Raw genomic sequence first — 14565 nt, 5'->3', positions numbered from 1 at the left:
GCTGACGTGTCTGTATGCATTCATAAACATTGCTAAACAGCTGGTCTCACCCAGGGATGCCTGACAGAAATAAATAACTCAAGTTTGACAGACCTGCAATGATTTACAAACTCCAATTTCTAAGTAGAAAAACACCTTTAAAAAATGCAAACTTTAAAAAACCTGCCCACAAACAAATTATCTTCTCCCCTCGTGTTGCTGAACGGTTCCCATCGAACCCTACGTGCAAAGAGCAAAATGCAGAGCAAGATTCAGTAACTGCACAAAGGAAAAAAATTAGAGGAAAGGCAAGTCCATTAAGATAACTCTTCCTACCGCTACAGCTTCTTTGGAGCGTTGTGCATTTGGCATTAACATTTCTGGAGCTTGGTTTTCATTCTTCAAAGTATTTCCTAGAAAACTAAAGCAATGTAGTTAATATTATATATCTCTATTTATCATAGCTAAACAGCACCTTGCTTTTTCGTTGTTCTTTCTCCCTACTATAACTCTCCCAAAGATCCACATCAGGGGATAATACAGAGCATTCTTAAACACTGCCAAGCAGTTACACCGGGAAAGAAGCTGGCTTTAGAGTTATTAAGCAAGCAGGAGCACATTTAATTACAGAGATAGTTATCTTGAATTTCCCTGTAAAAGAGGTATTTCTGGGCACGATGCTATAGTGTAACGATGCATTAATTTTGCTTTATCATCTAATCCAGAGCGTAGGCATTAGTGATTTCAATGAACTGATTGTATCGGAAGCTAAGGTGGGATTTACGATGCGATGACAGTTGATTACATTTTAGTACATATCAGTACAAAAGACACTTTAAAAAAAAAACAAAACAAAACCAACCAAACAAACAAAAAACCCCCAAACCTGCCTGAGGACATAACGCTAAGATTTCACTCCACAAGCTAAAGCAAACAGCAGCCCAAGATATATTTTGATTTTCTTTTAGCCTCATAATTACTTCTGTGCTTTACCGAATATTTCTGGTTTCACTCTACTGGTAAACATCTCTTAGTGGATGAGGGCAGCTATTATAATTGTGTAAAAATAGCAAAACTAATAACTGTTTATAAATAGAGAACGTTTAGCTTTCTCCCCTCTTGTTTATGGTATATCTGATATTGTTTAAAACAATCCATAGTTGCACAAGAACAATAATAGCATATTTGAGCAATCAAATGTATCATCTCAAAGGACTTAGGAATTCCAGGCATCATTATATAATTGATTTTCAAACAGAACATAATCAGCTAATATTTCTTTTAAAAAAGAAAAAACAAACCTATAACAAACAAAAAAATCCCCCCAAAAGCAATGGCATAATAAAGCCTTGACTTTTTGCAAGTCTCAAAAGGAACTGCATTGAATCCTAAAATAATTCCTGCTGTGTTTTTGTAACCATGGAGAAATTTAGGAATTATATATTACTTCAAAATAACAACCCAAAACAACAACAACAAAAAAATTGCTGCTGAAACATTAAAGCTCAATACCTGCCAGTTCACAGGTAACCTCCATATTCCTCCCTGAATTTTTAAGAGATGAGACTTTGCTATGAGGCTGGTTTTTAGGCTGGCAGATTGCCAGTGGAAATATGCTTTTCTTCAGGAAATTTAATTATAGCTTCTTTGAAAAGATAATTCATGAAGGCCCGTGCACTATTGACAGTCTGTAACTTGGTCAAACTGATGGCCCCAGTTCACCTCCCATTGCTTTTCAGGGGAACTCTGAGCACAGCAATACAACAGAACCTACAGATGAGGTAGAGAAGTGTCGGACCACCCCCCCAGAATAATGCAGAATACACTATATCCTGTATATGAAAGCTGAACATTTTATAGAAATTGCAGGGTTCATTGCAGCCAGGCAATGTTTCTTATTCTGTCCCCCTTTCCAGATTTCAACAATGAGCCCGAGCACCAGTCAGAGAGGAGACTGGAATAGATGGGAAAGTAACACGGCAAAACAACGGAAGTGGCCAGAGGGAGGGAGGGGGGGGGAAAAAAAAAAAAAAAAAAAAAGGTATCCAGGATCACTACGTGTGAGATGCTGCACAGCCCTAAGATTTCCGTCTGAATTTATTCTAAACAAAACTCCATTTGGTACTCTCTCAGGAGAAGCATTTCACAAACAGCAGGGACTCTGGAGAAATGATCATGAACCAAAGCCCTGAACATGGCTTTATTTTTCCAAGAAGGGTTGGAAAAAAGAAGTGGGAAGCTATATGATGTTTGCAAGAATATGATACGCGTTTGATACGTCTGTGTATGTCACCATCTAATATGATCTAGCATCAGTTTCAGTTGGCAATTACATTCTGATTTTCGGAAAGGCTTTGAGTTGTGCCAGGTGCTGTATCAGGTTTGGAGAGACGGATGTGAATAATGCAGGGTACATGTCCCAAAATGTAACATCTTACGTAGTTTTTCCCTGAAAGTGATGACTTTGCCCCCTGGCTCAGCCTCCCTTACATCATGCTACTGTAGATGGCGAGAACTTGAACAGAGGCTGCCCACCTAAAAAGGTAAGGGGGGGTGGAAGCCCATTTCTGAATTTTCTAGCACTGAACGCTGTCATAACTCTCTCAAGGTCACAGGCCAACTTGGCGGAGTCAGCTAGCGCTTGTGACACGCAGCACATCACAATTCGCTGGGCCTTATTCCATTTTCCGTAACTCATTTCTAAGATCCACCAGAACATTATTTCTTAGGGATTTTTTAATCTATTTTAAAATACCGTAGTATTATACATTTTCAATCGCTTAAAGACCATAGGAAGATCATGAGTGGACACGACAGTGCAGGAGAGCTGCCCAACCTAAGCCTTTTTGGTTTTGTCACGTCAGTCTGTAGAATTTGCAGACTTTATTATAGAATTTCTTAACTCAGTAGATTTCCCCTGTCCTGAAAAACTTAAGAATGCTGCGAAGTATTGAATGGCCCTACTTGATTTGCTGTTTTTGTTTTAATCTTACAGATTTCTGACTTCCATTCTGGTAGTGATTGTATTTTCTTAAAGTTATTGTGAAGTCATTAAAAAACAAAACAAAACCAAACCAAAACCCACCAAAACCACCACAGGAAGACTCAGGCTAGAAGGAATACCTGAAGGCCATCTAGTCCAACCTCTTGCTTTAAAGCTCTGTCAGCTGTTTCAGGGCTCTCCAAGGACGGAGACTCCTCAATATCTCTGAGGCCCTGTCCCACTGGTTGACCATGCTCATTGTAAGACTGTTTTGACAGAAATTCTTCCCAGCCACTAAATATCTCACAATAGGCAGAAGAGTTCCTTCAAGAAAGGACTAAAGGTACAAAGATGACTGTCTCAGTGCTTCTGCAAATTTCACCCAGTCACAGACCATGAACGATAGTGTAAGACCCTTCCATCACATTTTATCACTTTCACAGGCCACCAAGAAGGTTACGAACCTGGTTCGTTCCACAAGGTAACGAGTAACTGGGTACACACCTTCTAGAGGCGCGACTTTACTTATAGGTTATTGCTGGAATGAGTCAAAATTCATGTCCCAGTCCCGCACAGTTTAATCACAGGTCAGTATGTGGTATATTCAAGCACAAAAGCTGGTACATTCTTTCAATTATTACTAACATGATTCCAATCTCATGGTTGAATGATCTGTGTGTGCAGTGCAGGATAATCAGCATTCACAGCGCATCATTCCAACCATCACAGGAGATGCTTCCCTCAAGAACAGTTTGCGCTATATAAAATCTTCCTGTTGATACAAAACAGAACCTCTTTCTTCTATTTTGAGTATTAACCCCAGAGGTTAATCTTTGATTTTGCTCTTCAAAGTAAGCATTTTAGTATCAGGTCTCAGATCTACCTGCTTAAGAAACGGGCAAACTTCTGCACATGGTGTTTTGGGCATCTGGCAGACCCGGAGAGGCAGGCTTTATCTTTAGCCAGTGGAGTTTTGTCAGTTTGGATTACAACTCAGCTGACAGAGTTAAGTAGCAGGTCCTAGCAACCATGTAGTTGCCTTTTTGAGCCATGTCACTCATGTCACATGAATCAGAGGTCTGAGGGGTCGTACGACAGCAGTATAATGGCCAATGAAGCTATACACACACTATTCGTGTCACACCAGCACTCCCAGAACAGCAAAGCCCCTATGGCCTAGAGACTCTCACAGCTGAACTTGCCCATCTCCTTGCTGAGCAACCTGATCTGGTTGGAGATGTCCCTGCTCCTTGCAGGGGGGTTGGACTGGATGGGCTTTAAAGGTCCTTCCAACCGAAACCGTGCTATGAGTCTATTTCAGAATCCTCTTTGAAATCCTGCAGTGCTCCACTTTCTGCTGCCTTACCTATCCCCACATCTTTCCATAAACTGAGACCCCCTTCAGAACACCACCTTTTGCAGGCAGACTTGGGCTCCCATGCTCATATTCTAAGGCAACCAGAAGTTCCACTGCACTACTGCAGCCTCAAACTAATATATTCTGTCTGTCAGAGAGAGGCAAAAAACCTGTAACTTATCAGGAAATGGCATATTACAGTGACTGCTGCTGAGAAGTCCAACACATCCAAGGCAATTAAAAAATGCCAGTTTTGAATTTCTATTTCAAAGGGATTCCCATCCCTCTGCAGGCAGAAGGCTCCCTGGCTCAGAACCACGATATATGGATTTCCTCTATCAGCGACTGTGTCTAAAATGACATCAGTTTCCTGTTTTCTCACGTTACTGACCTTATCACACTTTCTCCAACGATCTAAAAGAGGAAGACTTTTCTGACTGCTAACCTTGACAGCTCAAGCTGAGAGCTGGAGAGACAATTAAACTCTTGATGATGGGTGCCCTGAGAAGGCAGACAGGGTGTTTATTTTGTTCCTGACAAATACCATGCCAAACACCACAGCCAAGACCCAACTGGCTAATGGTGCGATACTTGTTAAAAGCAAAAATTGTCTCAACGAGGAGCACAGCGGGAGCAGGAACGTTTTGGAAGATGAGAAGAGCATGTAGGAATGGAGAGACGCACCTCTCAGAATCAGAGTAGATGCTTACTTGTTCCAGGGCAGCCCATTCTCCTATAGTTGTTTCTCTATTTGCAGACCCAACCCAGAAACGGGTGATCTGTCACCCTCTGCGTGCAGTGCTGCCTCTCCTTATGTTTCGGGGTGAAATCCAGCATGCAGTCCCAGGTTTGGTTCTTCAGAAAAGAGAACACTGCTTACATGGCCAGATAGAAAGGGGAAAGGCTGAAGGAATGCCAGCCAGGCCGGGTTGTCTCTAGGATGAATATATGTTGTGGCAACAATCAGCTGTCATAAGACATCAAATGACTTCAGCTGAGCTAAACTTGCCATCAATTTTACTGCAGACTACGCCAATGCTAAAATCACAGCGAGCAAAAAGAGCACAGCTCAGTTCTTAGATAACAAGTGTGCTGGAACAATAGTCTGGGGAAAGAAAGAAAAAAAAAAAACCTCAACAAAAAACCAACCTTATTCGTAACCTAGAGTTGTGATGCATATCCCCAAGAGAAAAAACACATCAAATCCCCAAATCACTCCAGCACTAACCTGGCTTCCAGCAGAATCTAAAATGCCCTAAGGCATTCAATATCTAACTAGGTGAAGACAGAAAAGCCATTTGATAGACAGCTAATGTGTACCTAGAAGTACATGCATATTTCAGCTACAACTCAAAATGTTACTTTTGTTGGCAGAATTATTTCTAATAATGAAAATCTGATACTAGCAGCATACGTGAACCCTAGACTCATTTTACCAGCCACTGCTGCTGTTAAATCTTTCATCTCAAAAACTACATGCAAGCTTGAGAATGCTTTCAGTATTGTCACCAACTTAATAATAATGTTTTACGTTTCTATAACCTCTGAAGGGTCCCAAATCACTTCAGGTTTTGAAGACAACTGCAGCAGCACAGTAGAGACCAGGACACGGACACAGTCACACACTATGAACCACTGAAAAGGGGACATCTCTCTAAAGCTCCCAAAAGGAGTGTGGAAGCTTTATTCCCCACCCCCCCCCTCATTATTTCTCATTTCTGTGTAATTCTTCACCTTGTTTTCCTCTGCAGAAGCAGAAGAGTCTGAATAGTACTAACAAAACCCCACAAAATAAATGGTTTTATGGTGTATTAACTCCTAAGCTGGGTGTTGGAAATCTGTCTTTTTTTTTCCCCCTCCTTGCTTTATTTCAGCTCAGTTTCATAAAACCTGAGACCCAAATCTGACTTGACACTATCACATCACAAGAAAACCCACAGAAGTCAGAGAAATTGCAACTGTCTGAAACTGGTACAGTAAGCGAAATGAAAATCATCCTCCCCGAGCGCAGAGAGGAAAGACTCCAACCACAGCTTGCTCACCTGCAGGCACGCGAAGCTTTCCACAGCATCTCCCCACAACAAAGGCATTGCACAAACAGAAATCCTTGTGGGTAGCTGGGATCTCTTCCGATGTAGACCTTGGGAAGGTAAATGTAGCGTTTCAGAACGTGCAGGAAATGGAGGAAAGAACTGCTCCTAGCTCCACAGTGCCTTTCTTCAAAGTCACAAAGTTATTCCCTCCACCAACCTGCTGCTGCAGCTGGAAGAGCAGGATTAGAAAACAGGGAGCACCTGAGCAGGACAGGGCCAGGTGAAAGCCATTCCCAGAAATGAGCCTGCCTCTTTACTGGGCTCCCTTCTCCCTGAGACTGCCAACATCATCTAACCAGGAATGAGAACACCTCATACACCTGCACTTGCGGTGTGATATATACTCCAGTAAAAGGCAAACTGTCTCCTCCAGTTCAGTAACTTGGCTACCTGCTCGTCACAGATCCGTCCCCAACCCCACACGTGGTTTAGGGAAGAGTGACCAGTGATGGTCGTAAGCTCCCAGTTCAGAAGCACCTCCAGAGCAGGAAGGCTTCATTTAAAGGCCCAGTCACCCATCCCACTTCAGTTTCCAGCTCTATTTACATGATCCATCAGGAGGTCCACAATATTTACTCTAATTTCCCTTTGTCTTCTCCCACTGAGAATGAAGTGGGCAAGGAATCTTCGACACAGGACAGATAACCAGCATTAAAAATAAATAAATAAATAAATAAAGGAGGAGGATATTACTTCACTTGCACAGTATTAAGGCCATGATGTCTTGATGAGTAGCACTAGCAATACGTGAAGGGCAATAACAGGCTTATTCTGAGGTTTCTTTTTGAATGTGAACTATCCTAATAAATTATGTATCCAGCAGAATAATCCAGACTCCTAGCAGTAAGGTTTATTCAGAGATCTAAAATGCACCCAGTTCTGAGTTGGATCAGGGCCTTTAAAGATAATTTTGAGAAAATCTCTAAATACAGCAGCAATGCATTCTTTTCAGAATGCTCCTTCAGAAAAGTCATTCGACTCACTAGGGTTCTCCTTTCATACTTCACCATTTTCTTTCTTAAACACTGCTATGTAGTCACATGTTTTATTCAACATTTCAGACTTTCCTATTTTTCTGCATTTCTCTAAATGGTGGACTACAGCTATACTATCCATACCATAGTTTACTTATTGACTGAGAATTTTATCTGTGCTTAGATTTTATGTTCACATACATTAAACCACAAAAAAAAAAAAAAAAAAAGAGAGAAGGATTAAGAAAATGTGGTGCAACCTATTATTTGTCACAACATTCTTATTTTCAAAGAAAAAAAAAATTAAATCAAATGTTATTTACCATAAGCATTATGGAAACTGACAGGAGATGAAATGAAAATCAGGGATTTATAGGATCTTACCATTAGCATTGCTGAGCAGGGTTAGGAATACCGTGTAGGCTATGTAAAAAGAGACTGCAAGAGTCTGCCTCTTTTTTTGGCATTTACCTCCTATAAAATTAGTGAGAATTAGGTAGTTCCTGAGGATCTGGGAGTAGCAGTGTTGCTATTTTCTGTGATGCAAAGGAGTGCTGCCATTCCTCAGGAGAACATTCCCCACAGCTGCACAAAACAGCCACTTGACCCTCACCAAGCTCTCCCTCCTTTCCAGAAAGAAGAAGTAAAAATAGTGATCTCAATTAACTCTGCCAGAAGTGTTTTATAGCCCAAACAGGAATTGAGTGGAGCCTAGACACAGACCATCACTCCCCACTGCCCCCTGGGCTCCTTCCAGCAGGATCTGGGAGGGAAAGGAGGAAAATGCTGGGACTGGGTAAAGTTGAGAGAGGAGGTGGGGAGAGCTGCCCCCATCTCCACCTCGTGCTCTGCATCCTCATGACTCAAGGAGAGGAAGGTTTAAAAAAAAAAAAAAAAAAAAAAAGAAAAAAGAACACCCTTAGATAAGATGTGTTTCCCCTATTAAAATACAGTAACCTGCTCTCTACCATGTTTTGCCCTCGTCAAGAAGTAAGGGAGGGATAAAAAAGAGATGTGTATACAGACTACGTTGACCTTGGGAAATAATTCACTCAGTGGCTGATGTGGAGCTGTTATATGTCAGGGAAGAAAGGTGAGCAAATAATCACCCAAATATATTTCAAAGTCCAATTTCAAAAATTGTTTTCTTTACTCGATTTGTCGCTTGCTCCTATCCGAACACCACGGCGCATCGCTGAAGGCCTCCTTAGCAACCCTCGCGTCGCAGCTGGGGCTGGCAGCCATGGCAATCCCAAAATAAGTTCCTGTAAAGTCAAGTGTGTGCTGGCACATTTAAAGTCATCATGCTGAAGGAGTCAGGCTGCTATCTAGCTAGAGACAGTTGGATATTCCTAAGCTTATCAAGCCCCAAAAGGCTTTTTCCCCCCTCTTTCCTTCAAGCTGGAAGTGGTTTGGCTTTTGAGCCCAGGCTGGGCTTTGTGATAGCAGAGCAGAGGCAGCGTGTGTTCAAGGGGGCAATAAACCACCCACTAATCCCACAACTGACGCTAATTTGAGCAACAGCACGCTTGCAGATTCTTTTTTTTTTTTCTTTTGTCTAATTAATTAACGGAAGTGACAAACCAATTCAGTTACAAGAAATAAAAGAACAAAAGATCTCAGATAATTAAACATTAACTCAATGAAAATCTGTTCTTCGTTCCACGGTGTAAATTGGTTTACAAATTTCAGTGCCCAGCGTTATTGCTTTTCATCAGTCCCTGAATGCAAGAACGTGCAGGGCAAACCCATTAGAAGATACATCAAGACAAAAAAGCCTCACGTGATAAATCCATTAGCCACGCTTTTTCCACAGAGGCCTCGTTATTCTAGAGCTCTGTGAATAATTAGTAAGCAAATTTTACTTTTTTTTTTTTTGGGTAACAAATTGTTTGTAAGGTGATTGAAGTTCTCAGATCCTAGAATATTTTAAATTCCTTTATTTCTTCAGCCGGAGTCCAACGCAGTTAATTTGCAAATACCTGGTTTTGGATAGGTAAAATTCACACCGTACTGGTGAGTAACTGCAGCAAAATCTTTCTCTATTCCTGGATGACCAATCCCACCTACGTGGGACAACCAAAAGGCGTGACTTAATACAGGACTCAACATCCATCAGCTCTACACGTGATCATCTAGCAGAACACTAGCAAGCCACAGTTTATGCCGTGAGCAGAACACGTATTTTCTATATCTATTGTCTGTGGATCTCAGCTCTTTTGTTTCCACTGAAAGGAGAAAATGAAAACAAACAACATGGTAGGGAATAATTAGTGCTTGGAAAGGCCTGATTTACAGATAGCGGAGCAAAAGTATCATACTGAACTGCTTGAGCACTAGGAGAGCTTCACTCTTGTTTTATTAGAGCAGTAAAGGACATCTAGACACCAAATTAAGGCAGAAAAGACAGAAAACTTCCTATTTTTTTTTTTTTTTTTTTGCTACTGCTTGAGAGATGTTTACCCTTCCTGCCAGTTCTCGCTAGCTTCTGCTTAGTCTTTTAGCGACAGCTTACTTGATTCAAGCAAATCTCCTTCCTGTATAATTCTGCCCCTTTCAGAAAGTGGAATCCACTTCAGAAACAGATTATTTCGATGACAGCTCGTAGCTGTCAGGGCACCCTAACATGACAACACAAAACCGGCACAAACTCACAACTAGAAAGAGAGCAGAAGAGGGGCAGAACAGCAGGAAACCGTTCTGATAAAAGCTTTTTGCCTCTATGGCTTCCAGATCTTCCCTGACCTGCAACACTCCTAGAATCGGAGCATTTCTAAAAATAAAATAAAATAACAGCATAGACATAGAACCTGCCTTCTTTCTTGGATCCCATGGCTCCAACAAAGGCTGATACTATAAAGACCTTTACTACTGTAAAGATTTAATCAAAGGCACAACAGTCGTGTCTGTCTTCTATTTCAGAAATAAAGCCATTATGTGTAAGGGGGAAGTGGCTAACTAGAAGTTGGCAAAAATCTGAAGTACACTTAACAGAAAAATCTTTCTAAATTATTCTTATACTTTATTTTACGCTACCTAGTTCTTTAGGTAAGCAAAACTCAACACACTTTTATTTGAAGGCTCATTTAATGTTATGTCAATAAATCACTTCATCTATCAGCAGAGCTGATCTTGCAGCCAAACCAACCTTAGAATTAGAATTACCAGAAGCACCAAGTTGTTATTGAAATAGAACAACTGATAAATGCAAGCCAAGACTGTGAAATCTTCTACAACAGAAACAGGAGCCCTACTTGACGAACACAAGTGTTACTGAAATTGCAATGACCAAACCAATCCTGAGCTGACAACGTCACAGGAGAGGACACTGATGAGAGATTAAGTCCTGGATCTAATTTTCTCTATTTAAACAGTAATTCAGCATTGCTAGGAGCCCAGTAAATTATTTTCTAACTCATTTCTTGAAAAGGTCTTGGCCAGGATCGCTATCTGCTTGTAACAAGCTTCAGAAGGGCTGAATTAAAAATGCAAGGCTTCCAAAGGATCAAACAGCTACTAGAGACATTTAGGGGGAGGAAAGGCAGTAGTTAGCTAAACCAATCCACCTTGGAATGAAAATTGTTGAATTAGGACTGAAGATTATGTAATTGGAACGATTCTCACCCTTTGCAACTGACTGTTGCAACATATGATGGAGCTTCAGTGAAAGCACTTGTCCATTCTCTTTAAAACGTGTAATGACCAAGCTCTTGGGCAGGGAACGTTGGCACCACCGCTTAACCAGGGAAGCCTGAAGTAGCAGCTCTGCAGCTGGAGATTCCCTGGCCAGGAAAGGGCTGCAGCTGTGGGCAAACCAGACAGAACACTATGACTTAAGAGGCATTAGATTAACTTCAACACAGGTACTTCTGCTCCAGAAAACAAGTTCTTCTATTCAGGACATAGAATCATTGACATATTATCAACCATTGATCGCAACCTGGAAGGGTTTTCATTGTCATTCCTACCTCCAGATGAATCAAGACAAGGAAAAAGCCTCTAATGGAAACAGTCGTGTATCAGCAGTTCAGCCCATACCCTCCCTCAGCCACCTGGCACGGCAGTCACCGGTGAGGTACACTGTGAGAGCCGTTAGTCATGCGTCTAGCAATGTGTTCCAGGAGTAAAAGGGGCATCCTCTCACTGAGCGCACTCAGAGAGGAATGAGCAGCATCCATCACGTCCCACCACACAGCCCCTCGTGTTCCTCCTCACGAATCACAGAGGGAGGGAGAATAGAAGTTTCGGCAGTGCTGACCTTTGTACCTTTTGGCATCCAGTCACAAACTCCCAGCAGAGCTGCTTCCACACCACAGCAGCACCAGCAGGCTAGTGTGACATACTGCAGACTCATAATACAGGCAAAATAACGACAGCACAGTGCCACCCCAGCATGGCCAACAGTTACCTAATGTCCTAATATGCATAATGTCCTATATTAAACCACACGCACATTTGGAAATGGTTACTGGAAGTTGCAGTATCTTATGGAAGCCAAACCCACCTCGCTTACGTGCAAAATACGCAAGTTGAGTGTTTGCTGCCTCTCCAGGCAGCAGTTACTAACATGGTAAGCACACGTCTCTGCCCAAAGAGCAGATGTTCTGCAATTTCTGTTGACTCTTCACCGTATCGGCAAACATGACACTTTGTACAAAAACATCTGCACTGGCAAAGCCTTTCTTTATAGCCTGGGCTTGACCACGTACCTCTTGTGACATCTACATCCTTGCTCACCTACATCTTAGACAGATAGCAGGAAGGATAGTAGGAAATGTGTAGAGCAAGCCCTTGTAAGACTCTTATTTCTAACATATTATAATATTTGTTAAAGAATGTATTTTTTTTCCTGTGTTTCCAGGATTTAGTAATCAAGACAGACTGCACATTTCAACTTGGAAAAAGCTATAAAATTAAGGTTTTACCAAAAACTACTTAAGTAGCTGAGCTGCAACTACGAGTTCTCTATGTAAAGATGCCCAAGGAAAGGATTCACTGCTCTAGTGTTTGCAGTGACCACAGGGTAGATAATCACTGTCACAGAAACAAGAAATACTCAGAAATATAGTGAAATAATCCAGTGTTCTGCTCACACGACTGCAGTAAAAGTCACTGTGAATCAAAACTGGCAGTGGCAATCCTGATGGACCAACTTTTCCCCCAACTTTTTTTTTTTTTTTAAATATATTAGATAGCTCATGTCACAGAAATTTAGTATGAGTTCAGTGATTTTTTAAATCATCCTTCTATGGAGAAAAACTTAATCTAGCTTTTAAAAAAGGAGAAGTATTTGAACTTCTTACATCTGATTAACAAAGCAGAAAATCTCCACTGGGATTGGAAACCCAAAACCCAGTCCCACCGAGGTGACTGGGAAAGGACTTAGAAGGTAAGAAAGGATAACAAGCATCATCTGCTGGGCATCATCACCTCCTGTGACCAGGACACACTGTACCAGCCCAACAATCAATAAGAAAATACGAGAGACAGACTCCTTCTGTGTCCAACACACCTGGCAGCTCCTTAACTAGCAAAAATTGGCCAGGATTGGCTTTTCAGGAACAAGAGAAACAGCAAGCCACTTCACTTGGAAAACACTGATAATTTAAGACAGGAATTATAATGGAGATTTTTCACTAACAGATAGGCAGGCTGAAAAGCCCCAGACTTAGTTTAAATAGGTAAGACTTTCGTGTTAGCAGATCGAACACCACTGCTTTTTTACTTCTGTAAAAGAATCTGTAAGAAACTCCAGCTTTCACCTTAAAGGCGGCGGCTCAGGCAATACAAACTATTGGTATCCTACTGTTGTATAAACCACTCCTGAGAAAAACACACACACCCCCCAAAGGGAAGACCGGTGACCCAAGATTGCAATTTCCACAATTTTCCATGATCCTCCCCTAAATGCTAAGAAACTGGGAGGACAGTACAATGAAGAACAACAAAATTTACTGTATGTTAAATATGCATAGGCTCCTGAGATCAGCAAGCTCTGGACATGGCCTAAAATGAATATTGTGCTCTATTTTACTTGGGCAATGATTGACCGCATTTTGCAACACGATTCACTTTCCACATTTTATTTTCCTCCTGCAGATGAAGCAGAAATGTGAGAGAATATTTCAGTGAAAAATTACAATTACAGACTGAAAAAGAAAAAAGGCACAGCTCCTGCAATACGAACAAAAGCAGAGGAGTTACACTCAGGTAGGTCAGAAGTTTGTAGGATGTTTAACAGAAGTGTTTGTTGGGCACTATCCAACTCCCAGGTGGCATCAAGAGGGTAGTAGTTAGAAAAAGAAAACTCATAATTTCATTAAAATCTGGAACCTCTGTAAGTGGCAAGGGCCACAAAAACCTACAAGAACAAGGAGGTCAGCATCCTAACGGGCACACATTCCGACCTCATGTTGAATTAGCTTTCTCTCCCATATTTCATGGCACAAGGCCACACAGATCGCAAACAGAAGCCACATTTCAAAGCCAGCAAATTTCCTCCAAGACTTATTTCCTTAGTCCCATTCCAGCTTAGAGAATAAGAAGAAAGATCTGTTTGAGCTTTCAGCTCAGGGGCTGGGAACAAAAACATGAAATGATGCTGCATGGATTGCTTGATCGTGTTAATCAAGACAGGTTTGACACCGGAGTGCAATATTTTACCGGGTTGATACAATAACTTTACCCTCTGGAATAGATGAAACGTCAAGTGAGAGCAGATCCAGAACATTTTTCTTTACGTGCCAAAACACTTGTCCCTGGGGTTCCGACATCTCTGGACCCTGTATTAGCAGGTATTATGATCTCTTCTCAAATCTTAAAACTTAAATCTCATTTTTTTTTTTATTCTCATCCTCTTTATTTTTATTGCTAATTCATTATTTTAAGGAGTGTCTCAAAAACTCAAGGGATGCATTCAAAGTACAGCTTTATTTTGAGCCCTCTATTCTGTGCCTTATAAAGGGAGTGAGGGGCTGCATAAGGAGAACAAGATCTAGACAAATTTAAATTGCCCCCCTTCATCAGATGGTATGTATTAGCACTCAGTTTCTTCAAAAAGATAATTTACCTGAAGCAAGAAACATTTTGTGGCAACTTACTGGAACCATTTTTGGGGAAAAATATGACACATTTTATAAAATACAAGCTAAGGGGATACGTAACAAACCCAAATCATTA

Source organism: Chlamydotis macqueenii, chromosome 7, assembly GCF_036417535.1.
Source record: "Chlamydotis macqueenii isolate bChlMac1 chromosome 7, bChlMac1.mat, whole genome shotgun sequence".
Classification (NCBI taxonomy): Eukaryota; Metazoa; Chordata; class Aves; order Otidiformes; family Otididae; genus Chlamydotis; species Chlamydotis macqueenii.
This window is presented reverse-complemented; position numbering follows the sequence as displayed.